The sequence below is a fragment of the Nothoprocta perdicaria genome, unplaced genomic scaffold, assembly GCF_003342845.1.
Source record: "Nothoprocta perdicaria isolate Ctin4 unplaced genomic scaffold, notPer1 scaffold_56, whole genome shotgun sequence".
NCBI classification, from domain to species: domain Eukaryota; kingdom Metazoa; phylum Chordata; class Aves; order Tinamiformes; family Tinamidae; genus Nothoprocta; species Nothoprocta perdicaria.
In genome coordinates this window covers 1,146,793-1,168,928 of record NW_020455821.1, presented here as the reverse complement: position 1 = coordinate 1,168,928, position 22,136 = coordinate 1,146,793, and the positions used below count along the sequence as shown (strand labels likewise).

The following is a 22,136-nucleotide window of genomic DNA, read 5'->3' as shown; positions in this document are numbered from 1 at the left end:
GAAGGTAAAAAGAATAAAGATCTCTGAGGTAGGAAATTCTATAATAAACATAGAAAAACTTAATAAGTTTAAAAATATTTTAGAAGTCTGATGAGAAAAAGAAGAAAATCTTTTTTGTAATGCAGACAGGGAATTTCGTTATAAATATTGCAGTCGTTTCACAAATTAAGAATATTTTTTCTGAGTATCTTTCACTATTTACACTATGTAACATTTTATATAAATAAAGTAGCAAACTCTCCAGGTTACATTTCTTCACCAGCATAATGTATATAGAATTTACCAAGCTATATATGTAATAGCTTAGCATATATACATATATATATTCCCGCACAGTATGAATAAATTTAATAAACTATTAAAAAGACAAAGTCCTGTAAGCATGAAAGAAGATTTATTTTTAGCAATTATAAGAATCTATTTGTGAAGTGTGTAGGAATCCTGTCTTCACTCAATTTACCTGCATACTTTTCTTATATACATTTGTCACTTATTCATTACTAATATCTTAAATACAAATAACTATAAAAAATAATCACATATATAAGACAGAAAACAAATCTCTACGTATGTGTTTAACAACAATCATCTTAAGGGAAGTAGATAATTTGTGTGAGGTTTACTGTAAGAAATAATTTAACATGTGATATAATTTAAAGAAAATTGGACTGGGCACTGACAAGCATTTTGTAACAGTGAGGTTAATTAAATTGTAGCACAGTTTTTCAAAGGAAGCGATAGGCACCTAATCATCAGAATTACTAAAGGTGAAGGCTTGAAAAAGTTTGCATTAAGGAAATGATAGGCTTTATAAGYGACAGTTGTTTGGAAAAGATATGAAATTGCATTCAGAATGAGAAGAATATATCATGCCTATGACAAAATTACATTGTACTGACCCAGAGAAGGATTCAAAATTKGCATTTGATCTTTCTTTTCACCATTTTATATGATTTTCCAAGTAAAACAAGTCATACTTCCTATATACGGTTAACAGACATCCAAGCTGGTGCATATGTAGCAACATTTTAGCRTGGAAGCTCCAGCTGCACGGATGCCGGTACCTAAAGCTTTTACATTAACTATATGTAGAGGTGGACCTTGCTGAGGAAGGCTGTTCCTCAAGTCTGCTTCATTTGTTACGCAGTAGGGTTTTGCTTGACTTCTTTAAAAGAATGCATTGAAAAGCGTAATAGTTATGGGATATATTTCAAGATATCACAAAGAAAGGAAGAAAGGAAAATATGGTGTTTATACATATAATACTAGAATCCATATACAATTTCTGGGCTACTTTTGTACAGTCTTCACACATAAAACAACTATCAGCTCCTCAGCACCAGCTATTCTGCTCCACAGATACACTCTTATCGGGCCCYATTACTAATCTATGTAAAAAATAGCCACTGATGGCTTCCCATCAAAGCCAGAATGACTTTATCTCAGGGCAAACCTCCCCAAGTTGTGATGCTGTGGCAGGACACGGGGACCTAAAGCAAAGGCAACCCCAAAGCAGCTCAGTTGCCCCAAGGCAGCACTCAGGACCAAGCGAGCAGCTTAGCCAGGCTGAGCTCTTCACTTCTGCCCCAAGCAGCTACCTGCAAGACAGGCTGTGAAAACAGTCACACTCTAAAGCAATAATACAGCACTCTAAACACACTGCATGCTCTTAGTTTCGTTCTAAATGCATCCTTCATAACAATAAACATTACTGGAACGTAAAGGAGAACAGAGCATCCTGTAAAATAAGGATTTCTTGTCATTCCGAGATGCTCGGCAGCTGCCGAGCCCTCCTGCAGCTTTTCCAGAATCACATCCATCGCAAAGCAGTTTGGAGGGAGTCCAAGGGCTACCAGATGCTGTTTGCTGTTTCCCAAAGAGAACCACAGATTATATCATAATAACAGACTACTAATCAGAATTAAAAATGATACTTCATAAACCCCTTTTTAGGGTTCCATTCTGTCTCTTTGGGYATTAAAATATTATTTTGTAAATTTTAATATCTGCTTATATTTTCTTCCGTTTCCCACAGCTGGTTTCTTTGGCTACCATACATGCTACCCAAATAACAGGCAGATTATTCTTCCTCACATTGACCTTTTTACACACTGCTTGCTGAGGGCATATTTGAATCTAAATTTYAAATACTGGCATGCAGAAGTGGGCAAGGTTGGCAGCCTTCACATCAGCGGAAGGCGCCAAAAAGCGCATAAGAGATGTGACATTAAACACATCCAGGGCTGGCAAAAGTCAAAAATGAAGATGATAATCTTCATTCCATTCCAAAAGGTTTTTTTTTTTCTTTTACATATACAGAGTAATTAACACCTCCAACTAATCAACAGGCAGGAGAGTTTTGAGAAGGACAAATTTCTGTATTCTGACCAGAGTCTCTGAAAACCCTCAGGGGTTTTMCCTGGGAGAACCATCCACAGATCTACGGGCACTAAGAAACAGATGTTTGTAATATTATAAAGGAACTATTTTGCCATTTAACACAGTTTATCATTGGAGATCTAACAGAAAAATACTAAAAATCCTACAAATCACTGCCTACCGGTGAACAGTCCAAACTGACGRAGACAACCAGATTTCTGTAGTGCTGAGTAGATCCTATTGATCATGTTTACACGACCAAAAACGTCCTCTCAAAGTCTATTTCTTTCTCTGTATTTCTTGTCTTCACGACACCCTGCTCTCCAGAAAATGCATCGCAGGAGGCAGACGCTACCCGAGCGCTCGAGGCTCTTTCGCAGCCTCTCTGCTCACGGCAGCTCCACAATTAAGGAGCAGCGGGCTGGGATGCAGCTGCCGGGGAGCGATCCCACTTTTGGTAACGCTGACGGGATAATAACGCCCTTGCAACGCGGGGACRGCGACGGGCGCGCGGAACGCTTCCCGCAGCAGCCATTGCCACCGAACCAAAGGAAAGACGGGAGCGTAGGAAGACTCGCGAGGCCTCACTTTGTGCTTGGATGYCATCTAAAATCTGTGGAAATGTTAATACTTGAAGGTGATCACAATAGCTGCTCTGCCACCCACTGAGGAACTGCAGGCAAATCTGGCAAGCGCTGAACTTCTTATCAACCAGCCCATAAAGGGCTCAAGAAACTGCCACGCAGAGTTAGAGCCGCCTTCTTTTCCTTCCTTCGTGCATTAGAGAACATATGGATGGCTTACGYTTTAATTTACCAGCAAAATCTGCAAATCTGAAGAAAAATAAAAATGTAAACCCCCCAAATTCTTTAAGTCTCTGCCATAATCATACTCTTGTTCACTATCACTAAAACTATATGCCGTGTCTCTCTCCTGTCTTGTTTTTTTCCTCCAGCACATTTCTAACTTACACATTAGATATATATATGAACTTTTATATAAACTTATATTCTTTAGTCAATTCAATATATTAATTCCTTTATTATGCTACCTTATTGCTATTTTATGATAACCTTCTACTTCATTATACCTGATCTCCCCTCATCATGTCCCCATCATCTTCTGCGTACAAACATTTTGGCCTTCACATTCAAGTTATCTATGACATCAAAATCAGCCTCCTCAAAGTTCTTGGTGCATTCTTCATGTAAAACCTCCCCCAAAGCTTATTTTTTCTAAGACACCTTTATATCTCCTTTTGGGGAGGTATAGAAAGAAAGGAAATACTTCATACATGCTAATCATTATAGTCATCACAGTCATTTTTACTTTACTATCATATAATCCCTTAAAACACATGTCCCTTTCCACCACAGATAATTTCAACACACTCRTTTGGATAGTTAAAAATCAAACAAATAAAGTAACAAACAAAGAGCAAGCCACTATACTAGCATCAAGAGATTTGAAAGTTATTCAACTTGCCAATTTTAGTGACACATACAGATYTCACTCCAAAACATTAACCTACTTGTCATTTCCAAACTACTAGGATATAATTCTTCCAAAATGTTGATTTTATCATTATAAGTAATGAAATGTCCCTTTTGCATAGCTGCATCATACATTTTCATAAACCCTGGACCTGACTCATTTAATACAGAGGGCTAAATATYGGTATGGAGGGATCAGTGGTAAGCTGACACACTTGCTCTTTGTGGAAATTCATGTATGCCAATCTTCGTTACCCAAAAGTTCTACAGTATGCCAGAAAAAATGACAGGATAAATCCTTCTGCTTTACTACAACTGTAATAATATTGTGACAGAAAAAGATTATGGCAGATCTCAAGCAAAAATAACCCATTAGCCCCTTCTGGTTGGTTACTTTTTTCAGTCTTTTTATTCAAGCATGTTACTATGGCTGCCAGTTGTCATGACATATTATTTATGAGGCATATGTCTTTTGTTGAGCACTGTTCTTTTTATTGAAGTTTTTGACAGTTTTTATTTACTGCCAGATAATATCCTAGAACAACTTATTGACATTAGTCCTTTTAGCCCAGTAAATTTATAGAATCTTTATTGGTATGAGAGCTTTGTAAGTTAAATTATAAACTGCTAGAGACTAGCAAGATTATGATATTTGATTAATTAGGAAACTAAAATCTGTATTATAGAAAATAGTTGACTATTTGTGACAAGACATGTCCAAATAATCATGCCAAAATGATCCATCTGCATCAGCAGCAGTTTCTCATAAAACTGTGAAGGATAGCACAATATACATACTATTATTAAACAGTTTCTTGCTCTTGTTCCTAACATTTAAATGTTAAGCTCATTTAGTTAACAGGACCTTACAAGTTTATATTAGTCTATAGATTTAAAATAAGGAAATTTTACTTCATTTTTTTTCTTTGCTTAATTATCAACACTGAAAAGTAGAGAAATACAAATACAAGTGGAGTGGTATGTTAGCTGCATGCASCTCTACGCAGTTATCTGTGCCATTTAAAAATACTGCTCTACCAGGTTGAGCTAGTTCTGCTCTGGTGTGTTATGTAGCCTTAAACAAAGGTTATTTAAATGAACATGAGCAGTGAACATCCACAAATTAATACACAAGATCTAGGGAGGATCATAAAATCCACAGAGAAGCCTATGCCACTATGGAATCCATGAAGATGTTACCCATCTAGGCCAGCTGGATTACATGCAGAACAAGTATACCCACCGATCTGCCAAACTTGCAATTCAGACGTGGCAATCAGGGAAGCCTACGTGGTATTTTTCATAAAGCTATGACAACTGACAAGTCAAAAAAATGAAAAAAAATACAGAAGAGAGAGATAGGTGGGCACCAGTAGGTCGGAATTCCTTAGCTAGAACTAACGAGATAATAAATCTCCTTGCAGTTCTAATGCAATTACTCCAGTTTAGAAAACAGTCCAAGCAGAAGGCTGAATRAGCTCAATCTGACTCTGCCCTAGGGGGTCCTGCAAGGTTCAATCTCAAAACACCTACTCCAGGTTGGAAGCTCAGTACGACTCAAAAGCTTTCCATAGCCTGAAAACTGAGCTCACTTCGGCCGCTGGCTTCATCAGTTTATTTCTGTGAAGGGTTTTCACCTACGATTTTCTCAAATCTCTCCAGGATGTTTATGAAGAAGTCCTATTTGATGATATTAACATCATTCCTGAAAGAGCAATAAATAAAAATCCTTACTTTAACAGGATTCTGTCTTCTATTTTGCCATCCACAGGTAGGCCATATAATCTCATTCATAAGCRTGTGAGCGTTCAACACGCCAACACCTGCCACCAGCAACTGACCTTTAGTTATGACATCAATTTAAATGCTTGCAGGCAAATATTTAATTTGAGTTAACTTGCTTAATCATACRATTTCTAAGCAAAGCACCACTATCACCAAAGCAACACGACTGCTTCCTCTGGCTGCAAGGCAGTAGCTGTGAAGCCCCTGAGGAGACTTCTGCTGTGGTAACTTGACAGTTGCTATTGATGGGGTCTAAAGAAAGACATTCCATTCATACTTCAGGAAATTAGTATTTATAGGTGCGTTGTTACCTCTGAATCTCTTGTAAAGACTGTCTTTGAAAAGACATTTCAGGATGGAAGAGCTGCAATGTTTTATAGATATCTAATCTTAGCAAAACCTAAGAATTCCTAGACTGCCAATTTCTTTCAAACAGGTCCTTTCTATCTATTTCTGATCTTCTCCCCAAGGTGTTTAGCCCTGTAGCTAGGTGAAGTTCAGCTCTAATTTCCTGATGTGATGCCTATTTCAGTATCTTTAATTTTGTTAAGTGGTGTTTTAACATTGGAAAGGCCTTTCTCTGCTGTTCCTCAACAAAAAGACCRAACTATAGAAATAAGTGCCCAAAATGGGCTATGTAGCCTAAAATTACAAAACCTTCCAAATTACCATATCTAGGTCACATTTCATAAMATTCGCATTTCCTTTCAGATACCTATCTTAGCCTGCTGGTAAATAATTAATAATTATTAACAGCTCTAAATCAGGTCAGGAGGCTTATTCAAAGCAGAGGAAGAAGTTTCTCTAGAGGACAATTCAGAGCCTTAAATTAGACTTGTGCTCTGAATTACTCTCTGGAGAAACCATGTTCTCTCATTTACTTCAAAGAGATCCTAGGGAGATTAGTCAGGTAATTTAGCCTGTTAAATTAGATACTAACAGTTGGGTGGTATTAATATCTCCTCTGAAGTTTGAATGCAGTGCAAATTCACTTACATATTGCAAGTGCAAGTTTATTGTTTTGTTCATCTACATTTAAACTGTTCTCCAAGGCAAATAAAATTTTACACACATTACCTTTACATGGACACCTTGTTAAACATAATCATGATTAACATTAATATCTCTTGTAAGATACCAGGAATAGTGGTACGTTTTAAATGGCTAGTAGCTCCATAAAATTCTCTTATACCATGTTTGGTGACCTGCTCAGCAATTCAAATTTTCTTAAGACTGAAAAAATCGGATTAAGACTTGAATAAATACTGTTTTTGGTACTTATTTCACCAATTCCTGGTTAGCAAGGCTATTACAGCTACAGATTAAAAACTGTAAGGCTATTCTCCAATACTGAAAAACCACAAGTTACGAGTTTCTTTAAGCACAAAATTTGGTCGCTGCAGTTCAAAACGATACACGGCATGCACATAACAACGGCCCTAAAGCACGCAGAATAGAAACAAAAATTATTAACCAGAATTAGTTGTATGTTTAAACCTAAAAATATTTCTTATCCATCGCCCACTGGTCTTTTAGTAAATCCATACAGCAAATACATAATATATTTGTTAAAAACTATTTTAGCATAAAATTCACTTCATAAGATTAGTAAAAAGGTTATGTTTTCCTTGCCCTGAATGGAATAGAACTCTTGGCAATAAACTGAAGTCACTTTCTAGGGCATTTCTCCTGCAATGCCAAAAAAATCATGAGGAGACCACAGGTGCAATTACCTCAGAAAATAAGACAGCCTCTTGATCCTTGGTCATCTCTATATCTGCTACAGCCCTATCATTATTTGTAAAATGGAATGTCAGATTTTCAATTTACATCCTGATCTTGGCCATAAAAATGCTTCCAAGCCAATCTAAGGATGCGTGTGATTTACTGCCCTGCTGTAATACAAGTCACATTAAATTAAGTAGTGATATAATTCATTACTTTCTGAAGACTAAATACTGCTTCTTATTCCATTGAAAATAAGTAACAGGAATAACTGAATCCTAACCTCAGCTCCATGTGAAACATGAATGCCAGGATTCCTARTCTACATTTATATTTAGCAAACTATGGAAATAAAGTGGAATTGACGCCAATAAAGACAGGCCGCATGAGGACTTACATAGACTAAGATGTACTTTTGGGATATTTACTTCCTCTCTCACCTAATATATCTCATACAAGCATTAAAGGAGAACTGTTCCCTTCTGTGGGGAACTTTCATTCAAAAAGGTCCTAGTCAATAAAAAGTCAAATGGAAAGTGATTATGCACTGACAATGTAATTTAATATTATGTCTTATTTTTATTCTAAATATCAACTAAATATAAGCAAACTGAGAAGTTTAATAAACTTTTAGTAATAGTAATACTAAAACTTTTTAGTAATAAACTAAATAAGTATTCTAAAGTACCCTTTCTTCTCCATGATCMTACTTCATTTTGAAATATCCTAAGTGAAAATTAAAAATACAAGGAAAAAAAGTTCAGTATATCATAACATAGAGATGATGGCAGCTCTGCACACCTCTTCAGAGGGTTTCCTAAAGAAACCATCCATGCAGAATCTTACACCATATGCAGCTTGTCCTGCAGCTSATTTCAGACTGGAAACATTGGGCTCTTTCCAGTTGCTTAACCAACTGCTGTAGTATCCACTACCAACCAACATTGGGGNNNGGGGGGGGGGGGGGGGGGGGGGGCGGGGGGAAAAGAGCTGAAGAGCTGAACTTATCTACTACTTATCTAGCACTTGCCCCATCAGTCATGTGCAGTGAGGCTACTACAGTTAAATAATCTCAGGCTTACATTACAGCTTGCCATTTCTTCTAYAAAGAAGTTAAAAAACTGTTTCTATTGTATTAACAACTTAGTAGGTCACTGATYAGCAGTAAGAGAGTCCCAAGGACTCTCTTCAAGAGCTTGCTTGCACACAGCTGAAGCATTGCTGACGAACAAATTGAGCAACGTGGAACGGGTGGCAACACCTCTGTGCATCCAAAGCCGGCCCAAAGTCACAAAGCAGCTGAAGGAGCTGAACACACCGAGTGCAACACAGATTCAAGGTCRAGACTCCAAGGAGAGCAGCAGCCCCAATTTAAACACTTGGCCAACAAAATTACTGCCGCTTGCAAGGTTTCTACGTCTCTGGGCTACTGGCACACTTATCCTCGTTTGACTCACTCCTGCTCTACATCGGTATCTGCGTTATTTCCTTCCTCCTCTATAACAAGCACTTCTATTGATAGGAGATTTGAAAGCCATTACTTTAGGAAAAGAGAGGTGAATATCTTGTATAAAACCTATGAAGCTTAACAGTCATCTGCAAGGCTTAAGGGGGAAAAAAAAAAAAAATGAGAATCTGAGAATCCAACGTGAGAATCTTCACCAGACCATCCACAGTGCAAGAGCACTCCGGGAAAAGAAAACCTGAGGATGTAGAAGAAAATATTAACTGTTGAACTTACTGCAGCATTCTGCTGTTAGCAGTATGGCCTATATTGGAGAATGCCAACTATGGGGCTCTGGTGTCTACAGCCTCATCCAAGGAAAACGCTCAAGGGCRGATGTCGCTTGAGCAGCTAAGCCTTTGCTAAGGTGCACACCATAGCACGGGCTGAACAACAAACACTAGCAGGAGGTCAGCAAGTCTTGACYTAATGCAGGGCAGCATCTGGAAATAGTTCTCTCCTGAAAAGGCAGAGGAAATCATCAATGCCTAATACAGGAAAACTGGGATTTTCTCTCCAGTGAGGTAGGATAGATATTGAGATGCTGTATCTACTTGGGGGCTACAAGAGTCATTTTGCTAGCAACAGATGTATGCAACATACGCAAATCCATACCCCCATACCATATGTCTTCCTAAGACTTCAAAAGCTGCTCTTATTATCAAAAATAGTCATGAGAATTAACAGCTCTTGCCACATATCTGGTAACACATTGTAGGCCAGAATGCAGGAAGCATCACACAAGGACAGAAGACAATCTCTGAATTTAAAACCACTGCAAAAGCATGGCAAAGGTGCACAACCTTAAGCAGATAATAAAACAAGATTATATTTGAAGTAAATAGGAAATGAGATAAGCAAGGACAAGGTGAAATCACAGTATTTTCAAAAATTAGAAGCAGAAAACACACTCTAAGCATTAACATGTATTCAAAGATAAAAGCGACTTACATGTCGACCAAAGATTGGTATTAGTGGATAAATCTGTAAAAATAACCTGAATGAGATTTTATCAAGATACATATGGAGAGGAAAGGCTCTAAGGGACAACTAAACTCACATAAAATATTGAATAGGGAATGATATTGCAAGAAAAGAAATGAGGACTAAAATACAACATACTGAACATGAACAGAATTCAAAATAATAAGCTAGAGACTGTACCCACAAAGGCTGTACAGACAGCACCAGTGGGGCAGTTATTTCTTTCTGAGCCACTGGTATAGCTAAGCACAGATACTGTAAAAATTACGCAGCTAATCTGCGTAGCCAGAACAGCCAAAGCAAGAATACAGAACAATGCAGAGCTCGTCTATTCTGTGAGAGCAATAAAAGTGATAAAAAGCAGGAAAGCATGCCATATAAGAAAAAACTAGGATAAATAGGTACACTAGAATACTCAGGGGAAAGACAGTATAATAATTCTTCATAAGAACATATAGAGATTTAATGAAAATGATGAAAAGCTATACCTAAAGTGGTTGCTGTAGAAATATGAAAAAATGCCCTTAGAAATAGGGAAAGAAAAATAAGCCTGAATGAAATCAAGAAGCATTTTAAGTGAGGTTAACTAATGGAGTTTTTTCGCTAAAAAAAGCCAAGAGGATCACCACCTTGAAAAGCGTTCACTAAAATAAAATAAAGAGGCAAGGAAGGAACCTAATGGGTATTCTGCAGAAAATCTTAAATAACCTCTGAAGCCTTTGGCATGGAGTTCTTTAACCAGACTCTCCTTCCAATCCCATCATCCACAAACACTCACAAATTGTATTTGTGATCCAATTGTAAAGGATGCTACAACTGAGGAAAATAAAGGTATCTGCAGATATGCATGAAGTTGTCAGAAACATAGAGAAAATCACTCCCGGTTCTACTGAGTTCCAAAACAGGACAAAATGATAGGCAGCACATGAAGAGTATACTAACCGTATTTGTTGGACTGCTCCTGCTAACATGAAATAACCAACAAGCTCTATATATGAATAAATTTAAATTCTTTTCAATTGACATCATATGAGTTATTTCATAAATCCTCTGGAATACTGCTTGATTTCATTAAAACAAGAAGTTGATGATCAAATTACCAACTGTCAAGAACATTATGTTGTACGAGAATGACAAAAAAAAGGACTAAAAAAAAATCCACAATCAGAAAAAAGAGATTTCTGTAATTTACATTTATCAATGAGCATAAATCTGTATTTTAAATTCTATTTATGAATTATTTCCTATAAAATTGTAACAAATTAGTTTGCCAATCAAGAGAAGTGTTTTTCTGGAACAGAAAAAGAGCAGGAACTTCGTGGTGAAATATGGTAGCTATAAAATATTAAGTTTATGTCAAACATAGCCTCTAGAACTTCAGTCCATTTTAATAAGAGACACTATTGAACAATATAACAAATAGAGAGACTGTAATTACTTCTAAGGACACCTCAGAAGTACAGGTAAAAATATAACTACTTAATTATAGAAGAGCCTTAGTAATAATTTTGTTTCAGTTCTGTAGCATTGATTTAACTTTTAAGCAGAGAGCCATCGAAACTAAAACTGAACCTTCCTTGGGTCAATTTGACATAAGACAAGCACACTACAAAGTTACTGTGCAAAAATCAGCTATACTAAAAATAAATATCTTATGATTCTTAAGTATCACAGCTTAAGAAGTATTATTTTTAAGCAGTCTTTGTAATGTCAAGTGGCCCATTGCTATGCACTGGGCAGCGTATTCCAGCTGAAGCATTAAGAATAGTATTTAGACAAGAAAGAGTACAGAGGGTGCCCTGGAGGATATTTTCCAGGGACACCATCTTCCTTTCTTTCTAACAGTGTGATGCACTACTCAAGTTCAGCTTGTGATTCATTAAAACCTTCAAAATATCTCAGTGCAGATCTGCTTGCCCAGTTGTCCTCTAGCCTGTATTTGAGTAAGGCAGTTTTCACCACTTACTGCATATCTTGAGCTTTATTAAAAAGCATCCTTTTTGATGCTTACTTATTAAGCACCTTTTGATTCTTGCTTATTCCTTAATTTTGAACCCACAGAATGCCTCTCAAGACCTTTTGACGATTTTGGTCATTAACTCCAATTAACTCTATTATTATTATTATTATTATTATTATTATATGAAGGAAGGCCTTAGTGTTTTTTTAAAAAATAGAATCTTCTGTATAAGGAGTTAGCGTACATGTAAGATTTGTAATTATTCAGATTTCAATTCTCTCAAAACATTCTCCACGTTTTCAAACTTATAACCAACCTTTCTCTCTTTTTCTTTTTCTTTTTTTTTTAATTAGAGACCAATTTGATATCAGCAACACTAATTTTTGTCCCAGTTTTCAGAGAACATTCAAACTAAGGGTAGCAAGAGATTTATTATATTAATGAGCTCAGCATCTCTGATTCTGCAAATCATATCAAGCAAAAGTACTTGTAGTATCAAGTTCTGCAAATACCAAGCAAAAAGGAATATCTCCTTAAACCTGCCATAAGCAAGTTCTAAGTGGAAAATATATTTATCTGATTGGGCTATCTTCCTCTGCTTCCCATTTTATACCCATTTCAATGTATCTTTTTTTTTTTTTTTTTGATAAAATTCTCTCTTATGGCAGTGATTGAGTTTAAGTAGCAGGTGCAAAATGCTGAACACAGCTCTAGTCATGCATTTCTTTGGTACATGAGAATCATTCACATATAATTCATTCTGAAACCTGACATTTGCACGGATTCATCAGGTAACTGAGTTCACAATTCAGAAATGACAACATATCAGCCTTTCCAAAGTGCTATTGCAGACCCTACACCAAATCACCAAAAAGCAATTTTCTGCTCCTTTCGTTTCCATCACAGGTTTGATCAGGAAACGTAACTTTTTAAGGACAAAAATATTATATGTGGAGGATTTTTGCATTTAAAACTATTGTATAGTCTTTGTAGATTGTAAGATTCACCTGTTCATCTTCTCCATTAAGCTAAAAACTTGGCTGAAAACAAATAAAACTAAGAAAGTTAAGCAYAAGAAATTGTCTTTGCCTCTCTTCCACTCGGGACAAGTTTCTTCCTCCAAGCACTCAAACTAGTAAACCATTTGACAGCTGCCATGACAACAAGTGCTATCACAATGCATAAATACTGACAAAAGATGATTTCTATTGGAATAGTGGGACAAGAGTTAGCCAAAGTCATAACTCTAGCACAGTTTGACTTGCTTGCCCCAAAACACTTCTTCACAAGTAAAGGTTGGAGGGAGGAAATCAATAAATTCTAGCTCCTTTATTCCAAAGTTGGAGAGCTGCACAGAAATACTAGAATAGAACTGAATGGAAAGAATATTTTTTCTGGGTATGGAAGAAATTAGACCTTCCTTGGATTGATAAAATTTATCTTTTTATTCTTTTTTTTTTTTTTTGAGTATTAATGACATGCTGAATAGCTCAATCTAATCATTACAGGATGTGAGATTTTAAATTTAGAGATGTCTAAACAARAAACAATAGTTTCTGATTTCCTGAAGCATAGAAAGTAAGGAGGTAAAGCAATTCTAATAATTACTCTATTAAAATAAAGAATATACACTTGATTGTGAATTTCCTTTACTTGCCCTCTTTTAAAAGATAATTTGAAGARGGCTTTATGCCTGATGAGTTCTGCATTTTTAACTGCAGATTTTCTATCTTATCGTCAAAACCAACCAAGCAGCATACAAAACGAGGAAAGATCAAAACTTGCTCAAAAGCTGCAAGTCTTACACTGGGTTCTGGCCATGGGAAGGAAGGTTTGGAAGACCAAGACCAGGATTAACACAGTGGCGTTAGCTCCTGCCAATAAACGCAGCAGGGATGATGCACTGCTGCTTCCCTTCCGTATTTCTAACCCGTGTGCATGTTTAGTCTCTGCAGTGTCCCATGTCAATGCCTCCACTCGACACTGACTTAGCGAGCTACAAAGTCATAGATCAAAATGTGGGAAAGGCTTTAATTTGGGGCTGAGAGATGAACTGCCCTTGTTATTCCTCAGACTTCTAAATCTTATGGTCAAGCTAAGAGCTCAGCTGCCAGAGATGGACAGGAAATACTGAGAGAGTAGAGCATAAATCCAAGCTGTGTTCCAACTTCAAAGAAAAAGGGGAGGGGGAAAGGGGGGAAACAGGGAATGACGGTCATAAAAGGGAATTATTTACAACAGTCCTGACCAATATTACAGGCACATAAATTTCTATCCCATCATGCAGTGTAGAAAGTAAATTAAGCCTATTAGTCTCCATATTCAGCCATGGCTTTCTTCCCCTGGGTGGATTTGTTCTGCTCAGTGACAAGCACAGTTTCTCCTCAAGAGACATCRCCCTGCTCGATGGTTTAACCAGGCTGCTTAACTTTTTTTCTTCCGTAAAAAGACATGTCATCTTTATTACCTCCTTTGTACTAATTACATTATATTAGTACAATATAAAGGAATTCAAACTCAGGCATTAAGTGATCTGACTGTGCAATTTAAAGTGTTTTTATATGGATTCAGACCTCCCCGCTTTTAAAGTATTTAACGTCATTTAACATCAAAGTATTTAACATCTAGTCTGGAACATTTTCAAAAGAAGTTGCCACTGATGTCATTAGCAATTAACGCTAGTGCTTTGGGGGATCCGGGTCTAAATTGCCAATGTCTTGTAAGTCTTCAGAAAATAACTCAGCTACGATTAATAATTTACTCATTTCGAAAGGGCTTATGGGGGCAGTTTTGCATTTCTGACTAAGGCTAGGCCTGCAAGACACTTTCAGTGCTGAAACACCCTTTTAATGAGCCTTTCTCCCACACATTAGGAAACGGGCTAAGTGGAGAGGGTGCCAGGGGCCCTGATGCATTTCAGAGCTTTCACAACTCCTTACCTTGAAGCCAACGCAGAACCACACACTTGGACCCCAAAATAAGGTGATGAAGGGAGAAGTCACAGTGCAAGTACCGTGAGATCATGAAGAACTCAGATACTTTCACCAGTGSAGCCTTCACAGCAGGAAGAACATGTACTATTTCCTTAAGTCTCACACCGGAGAATAATACAAAAAAGTACTATTAAAAAATTAATATAAAGGAATGTTCCTCAACTCTAATTTGTCTCTATTTTTAGGGTTGAATTAGAGCAAAGTARACTATAATATTTTCAATCACACTTTTCGTATGGGAATACATTTAAAGTCAACCTGCTCCAAAACTTTTCCAACATTTTCAGCACTCTTAACATTTACTTCACACTTAAAATCACTTATCACACTAAACTGCTTTCTAGCTGTGAGCAGTATACACTTGAGACATTAGAAAACTTTTCTTTCCCTTTGTGGAACCAGTAATTTAAGCAATGCCTTGACAATCTTGCTACATTTTCCACATTGCACAACAATTCACACACTGAATAAACTGGTGGTTTGGGCATTAAAAAAAATCTGGTGAAGAAGAGTCTCACTGATCCTTATCCTAAAAAGCTTATTCTCTTAAGAAATTGCCTAAAAATTACCAAGTACAAAAGCAGACCAAAACAACAATTTGGAAATTACTATTATTTGCAGAACAAAATTTYGAAAAACAAATTCTAAAAGCATTAGCTCCATTAAAGTTCCTCTCTTACTGCCTGTAGTGTTCATAGGAGTAGTTTAACTCTGCTCTGTATTAATTGTTTTCCAAGAGGTTGCTTAAAAGACAAGAACATGTAATCCTGGCAGAGAAACAAGAGGCTCAGGGAAGTCTTAGCAACAGCCCAAGAGTTGACTGTTATGTATATGATGTTACTATATAAAATATAGATTTTATCCGAGTTTCCAGCTGATAGCAGCTGGCTACGTAGCAGCTGGAGGGAAGGATTAGAACTATCTACTCCTGCACCAGAGAGGATGAAAGAAGATTACTTTCTGTGATCCTAATACTTTTGGATTTTCATTCTTACCTTCAACATATTCAGCCGTATGCTCTTGGGAAAAACAGATGGAGTTGAAAATCGTTGATACTGGACTCTAGGAAACACCATGGGACCTGCTGCAGGATGCCCTAGCAGCTAAGAGCTCTTTGCTGCCCAAGCCAGGGAGCAGTGATGCTGCTGAGGAGCATTACGGGAGCCCACCTGCAGCTTGCTCACAGAAAAGGGGCTGACCATTTCTCCCAGGACTGGTAACTGAGGCCCTGGCAGCATCCAAATATCATTCTGCCAGCAAACTGGTATTTAATTTCCCTGAATATCCCATGTTAACCACACACACAGAGGCTCTGAACATTTAGTAGCATAATGTGTTGTCACAGGCTCAGTTAATAAGCTTTGAAAACCTCAAGGGAGAACTTCRGCTGTGTCCTGGAAGGGGCTGCTGGAGCAATCTGCTTCATGGAGCTTCAAACCATTCACAGCCCTTGTATCCTCTGAGACAGCAACACAGCGGCCCTGTAATTATACCCCACATCACAGAGTTTGATTCAAGTCTGTGCAGTGCTCCCTCCTGGCCAAAACCTATCCAAAGGGGTCCTCACATAATTGAAACTGAGGTGCCCTCTAGCAAAAACTCTCCTGCTCACACTGATCTAAACATCTAGTGGGGCCATTTATTGTATTTGGAAAAAAATGAGACACCTGGCCCTGTGAGGATAAACATCTTTCACCTGTGCAAGGTAGAGGTGGCTACAGCTGAGCATGCTGAGGGGTGCTTGCATGCAGCAAATGCTCACAGAGCTGGGTGCACACCTGTGCATCTTCCCTCCCCAAGGGGCTGAAGGGGGAGGAGTGACTCCATTAGTAAAACTAAAACATAATCATGGTTTTAAAAAATAATTTCTGAAAGTACATTATTCATTCTAACAAAAAGAGAAATACCGTGTAGAACTTGCTTTACCAAGAAATTTAGAAACTAATGAAAAACTGTTCTTGAAGTTACAAATTACAAACTTTACTTATTTTATTACTTTTTCATACAAAAAGCTTTCTGGCAGTCTATTTTGATGGAATCTRATTTGACCTCTCCACATAATTCATTCAGCAATTTGGTGTCTGTTTCATCTACTTCCCTAAACTATGGTTTTTGGTTTTTTTGCAAGTAAAAGGATAAGAAAAAAGGTTAGGTAATATCCCCCCAATGCATCTTCTGACACACTTGTTATTTAGCCAGTGCTGTGTAGTTTCCTCTTGCTGCTATAATAAATGTTTACTGTATTTCCAGTTTAATGAGTGCTCCAGGCTACCATAATTGTTTAATATACTTCTACACCATATATCCATGATGAGAGAAGGCCACAGCCTAGTGTGTTTAAACTAATAGAAAGCCAAGTGAAATAGAAAGAGAAAAAAAATAAGATTCAAGCTCAGCCATCTCAGTGAACTTTTTCACCAGGAAAATCAATAGAGAGCTGCAGGGGACAYGGCAACAGGGGAACAGCAGTTGATGGGTCAGTCAGTTAAGCAGAGGCAGTGAGCAGAAGGGAAAGAGGGAAGGCAGGTGCCCTTTCCCTTGGCTGAGCTCAATGTAGCGTTCCTGGGACGCACTAGAAAGGCTTTTACAAAAACAGTATTACTGATTTTAAGTATCATGGAAATGCAATTTGTCTTAGGTGTTGCTCCAAGTTGACTTTCTATTTGAGTTGCTAAGGGAAAAGAAAATCCATAAACATTTTATCCAGAACTGCTCAGAACACAACGAAACAGAAACCTCAGAAAGGCCTTCATGGCCATGGTCATGGCCTCTAAACCACGACCTCTAAAACTGAACTATTTTSTTGCTTTTGCCTCCTCTAAAGCCAGTGGGGTCTACAGGCACCCCAGTCCTGGACCAGTGTTCCATGCTGTGCTGTGCAGCTGCTACACAGAGACAAGYACTAGAGCTTGCGCTGCTCCACACATGTATGGACAACAAGCCATGCTCCCCTGTCCTGTTCCACACAGCAATTTGTACCCCGACAAACAGCTTGCATTTTACACATACAAATCCCACCTCAGAAAAATAAGACAAAACCAGTAAAGATAAAAGTAAAAAGAAAGATTATGTACTTTTTGTCTTTCTTTTTAAACAATTTATACTGCAAGTATATTTTAAAAAATTTACATGGAATTTTATCATCATCAACTTTTTTTTCCCCCTCTTCTGAGAGTGCTTTCAAGGTACAGCTCACCAGATACGCTACTTGTATGGCTGTATCTATTTTTTTCCTCTTTTTGCCTTTGCCTGTGCAAGAAACTTACAGTGCCCACAAAACTGCAGCCTTTGCTACATCCCCCTGCTAAGCTCCTCTCCTCTGCTAGATCTGTTATTCTAAAGGACTGTTTCCATTCACTCTCAGCTCCAATTATCCTCTTCARCCTACCCCTCCGTACATCCCTGACCCTGCCAGGTACTCCTTCTCCCTTAGTTAATTCAAGGTTGTAAACATTTGTCTGTGGCAATGTTGATGACAAGTCACATTTTCCAACTGGGTTTCTAGAAACAGAGACTAGTCAAACAACCAGCAGGTATAACCTATACACTAGGTTCATACAGACAGCAGCACGTATTAAGTATGCTCTCTCCTATAAATATATGATTTTTGTGGCATTAGCAGATCAAAGATGCCTACTCCTGACCTTTTTGATTTCCTCTAAAGGTGCAGATACTTTTGCAGAAAMCATAAAAACTGTAGTCATCTGAATGGAACGAAACAACTGTCATTCAATAAATTTGTATTAACGCACATACAGTGAGGCAAATGAATTCAATTTACTACTCACTTTTGCATATAAAAATATGGTAAAACATTACTGGCTTGTAATAGATTATTTTCAAATTCATACAGATATCAGAGACACTCAATTTATTCAGCACAAGACAACAGCTACTACATCAACTTGTCTTTAACTCATCTCCCCCTACAAAATTCCCCAAATATACTACTRTAGGCCTTAAAAATAACTGCCTGTCTTGGGAAAAAGCAACAGGACTAGACAAAGACTGAGGCACCACAATCTTGGAGTCAAATTTAGYATGCAACCTAGTAAAGTCCTGAAATGTAATAGCATTTCAGATGAGCCAAAGCAAATCTTTTAAGATTGACCTTTCCTTTAAATCTTCAGCAGAAAGACAGCTTTTATGATAAATTTCCAAAATACACCTCTTCTCCTGATTTAGTCTTTGCATATCTCTTTGTTTATTACTTAATGGCTAAAGTCTGCCCTGCTAAAATGTGAAGCCACTTAACATTCATGAGTAGACTAGCTGAATTCATTGGATGCACTGAGATGCCTCAAGTTATTTTTAAGTTCTCTTGTTCTGGGTGTCATCTCATATCATTGTTACAAAACTATCTATAATGTTAGGGTACAACTTGAAAGACAGAAATGTAATGAATAACGTACTAGAAATCTTTACATAGTGAAGGAAGTCATTAGAGAGGTTGTGCCAGTCTGACACGAAAGAAGAGATAACAGCATACTAGATTTTTTTTTCTAAGCATCATTTATTGCCTACATGCTGATGGCTGTGAGTTTAATTGGGTCACAGCCACATCAAAACTGTGCAGCAATATTGTGTGCCCTTGGCACAAGGAGAATATGTGCTCTGTGGTCACGGGAAGAAGAGGGAAGGACTGGTACACCAGTTTGGATGTAGTGGCAGAGATGACTTCTCAAAGGTCTAGGGCAAAGAAGGGTTGGGATGTCTTGGGAGGTCCTTGATGGAGGACTTGTGGGACAAGCGATGGAGACAAGGCCATCGTTGAGAAAGCTGAGGTGGAGAAAGCGTCTACAAGGTTAGTGCAGTAAGTGCCTGCAGCGTCACTTACCTGCTTGAGTCTTAATGCACATCTTGATCGTTCTGAAAGGGATAAGCATGTAGGCCACGTATATGAAGTATATTGTACCTGCAGTGCACACTATTATTTAAAAAGTAAATTCAGAAATCAAAATTCTCTGCTCTTTGTTCATAATTTGGAGCACTAAGAATATCATTATTCTCCGACTATTCCACTGAGCCAGTCAAAATTAAATAATTCCAGGCTAAGAGGGGTTGGCTTAGATTTACTCCTTAGACACTTGCTGAGTCTATCTTTGTATTCTCACCGATTTCAGAGTTCCCAACATTTTAGATACTTTCTGAAAACTTTCCTAACTGCTACCAAGGAACATGAAACAAGAACCTGCAAAATTCAATAGCCTCTTCCCAGTTAGCATTTTCACGTCCATACAGTTTTAATAATCATCCCTTCATAAAAGGTCACAGGCAAAGCCTAAACTCCACTTGATGACCTACCTCATTTTAACCTTAATACTTCATTAACTAGCATGACTATTTATCACTGCTCGGTAATATTAAAACTCAAAGCATTTAAATAAATTACTTTTTTTTCTTAATGTGGAAAAAGATCTAAGATGAAAAGGAATCTTTCTTAATTTTTTTTTTTACTTTACCTCAAAAGTTTGATTATATTATTTCTCTTAAAATTAGTATAATATCATATCCTTGCTTGTATAAAATAACACCTGTTAAAATAACACCTGTGAACACCAGAATGACCCAAGAATATCTTCCAATTAATTTAACTGTCTGTCATTGCAAGAAATTAAATTGCCTCAATTCATGAGCTCCTTCACTGGAAAATAAGATAAAATTTAGGATCTGTTAAAAATGCAAGAATATCAATCTTTAGCATGTCTATAGCAAAGTACTGCATGAAGAACTGTAGAAGCTTGATTGGAAATAGCATAGAGGCGCGGGAAGTGTATATTACTCAGAAAATTTTACTAGTGTTCTGAGCAAGTATTCTGAAAGTAGTTTTTCTATATTTTGTTTTATTGGTAACTGTTGTGGGGTTTTTCCTCCATTTATTACTGCAGTAGTAATAGCAGTAGTACTTTTTACGCAGTAGTACTGCAGTAGTAATTTTAGATACATTTAGTTAATTAGTATATGATTAATCGAAAATGAGCAAAAGGCCCATATACTTCAATCTTTCATTTCTTTTCAGCATATACATGACATCACAGCAGCAGGTGCAATCTTCCCTCCTCTCCCACTCATGCTGTTTCCTGAACAGTTAGTAAATACTATATGCTCTAAAGGGAACATGTTGCATTATACTTTAAATGGCAACTTTTCCAACTGAAGTCTGCTACGTATTTTAACAAAATCATTGGTAAATTGGTGACATACAAGCAGGTTTCACTAAACTGTATTCTTACAGAAGCTCAATGAGATAAATTATATCAACGCATACACAGATTTTTGAAGCAATAATCCATAATCAATGTCTTTCTTTTGAGGAAGAGACAAGCTCTTCAAGTTCTTTTAACAAAACTGAAGGCCAGAGGTGAAATAATCTGTAGCTCAATCAGCAAACACAATAAAGTATTTACCGACTGACATCCGGAGCAAGGTAGTTTCACTGGTGTAAGTGACAGGTTGACGGCAGATTTASTAGCTCTGAAGGAGTGCAATTAAATCTGACCTCAGCTCTGGGCAAATCATGTTAAGAATTCKACTGTGTCAAAAATTTCTCGGAGATGTCCCTGTTGTATAATGGCATGTCACCAGGGAATGTTACCGCTGCTCCTCATCCACACGATGAAAGAGTCTGATTAGTATTCCTTACTTAAAAATGTCACTGCACTGAAAGAAAAAAAAAATTCTTGATTGTTTCACATCCCAAAACAGTAACCACAGGACTCCAAACTTTTAGGTTTTAAGCTTTTTTTTTTTTTTTTTGGAAGCATAAGTCTGGAGTATATTACATTACTTGTGCAATGCAATGCATATGATCAGGAAACAGGGCTCTACTTGGCATCCCACGATAAGTATCGTTACTTCATTACTTCAGTACTTTTTATATCTACTTGACTACCCATACGTGATCTTGAATACAGCTAATACTGATTGACGAAATGCAAATTTCGATAATCATCAAATCTAAAAACTTTTAAGGAAAGAAATCAGTCAGTATAAATCGCTTCAGTGAAAGCTATGGCTTTATTTCAGTTAATGCCAGGTGGAAGTTAATCCTGTGGTTCTTATCTAGAATATTAATAAGCTGAAATGCCAGTTCTGCAAAGCTTATGCATATATAATTTTATGAGAACTCTTTTTTTAGTTAATGGAAGTTCATTTGAATTTAGATACACATGCATGTAAGTGTTCAGATGATCACTATCTAAATTCAGAAATAACAATAATTATTGATGAACAGAAACAATAAGCTCGCACAGGGTTTTTTTTTTTTTTTTTTTTTTTTTTTTTTTTTTTTTTTTTTTTTTTTTTTTTTTTTT

The 22,136-nt window shown here is 37.1% G+C and overlaps 1 protein-coding gene across 1 annotated transcript in view; it reads right to left on the bottom strand.

Annotated features, from left to right (window-relative positions):
* Nucleotides 1-22,136, bottom strand: part of GALNTL6 (polypeptide N-acetylgalactosaminyltransferase like 6) — a 387,334-nt gene that overhangs the window by 281,226 nt on the left and 83,972 nt on the right. The gene's annotated exons all lie outside the window — the stretch shown is intronic.